The 616-nt window shown below is 48.7% G+C and overlaps 1 non-coding gene across 1 annotated transcript; it reads right to left on the bottom strand.

Annotated features, from left to right (window-relative positions):
• Positions 1 to 312: 312 nt before the first annotated feature.
• On the bottom strand, positions 313 to 384 carry TRNAD-GUC (transfer RNA aspartic acid (anticodon GUC)). The gene has a single exon. It is a non-coding gene; the product is annotated as a tRNA-Asp (tRNA).
• Between the last annotated feature and the right edge of the window lie 232 nt (positions 385 to 616).

Raw genomic sequence — 616 nt, forward strand, 5'->3', positions numbered from 1 at the left:
ACATGCCCAGAAGATGGCCAAAACAACTCTTCCAGGATCCCTGGCCAGTCTGGCCTGGAGGAAAATTGCTTCCTGACCCCAAAAACTGATCATTTTGATTAGATTTTGATTCTGGTAAGCTACTTTGGGAGAGAACGTTGGGCTGGGAAGCAGGATGGAGAACACATGAAGCTGCCTTATACTGAATCAGATCCTTGGTCCATCAAAATCAGTGTTGTCTACTCAGACCAGCAGCGGCTCTCCAGGGTCTCAGGTAGAGGGTCTCCAGGGTCTCAGGTCTTTCACATCACCTACCTGCCTAGTCCCTTTAACTGGAGATGCCGGGGATTGAACCTGGGACCTTCTGCATGACAAGCAGATGCTCTCCCACTGAGCCACAGCCCCTCCCCTCATCAAGAAAAACATAAAGGTTGATTTCACCCCTTAATTGGCTCGCGGGGCAACAGAAGTGTCCGATTCTGCAGTTGAGCCAGCTGCAGGGCTCTTTCAAATCTTGACTTGCTTATACTTACTCTACGGCTACCTTGGGAACGATGAAAACCATCACAGTGGTGTGCGCCGTTTCCATTCCCTCTGTGTCAAAAACTACTATGAATCAGAGAATCATTCTCTTAAT

This window comes from Euleptes europaea, chromosome 4 (genome assembly GCF_029931775.1).
Source record: "Euleptes europaea isolate rEulEur1 chromosome 4, rEulEur1.hap1, whole genome shotgun sequence".
Lineage (NCBI taxonomy): Eukaryota > Metazoa > Chordata > Lepidosauria > Squamata > Sphaerodactylidae > Euleptes > Euleptes europaea.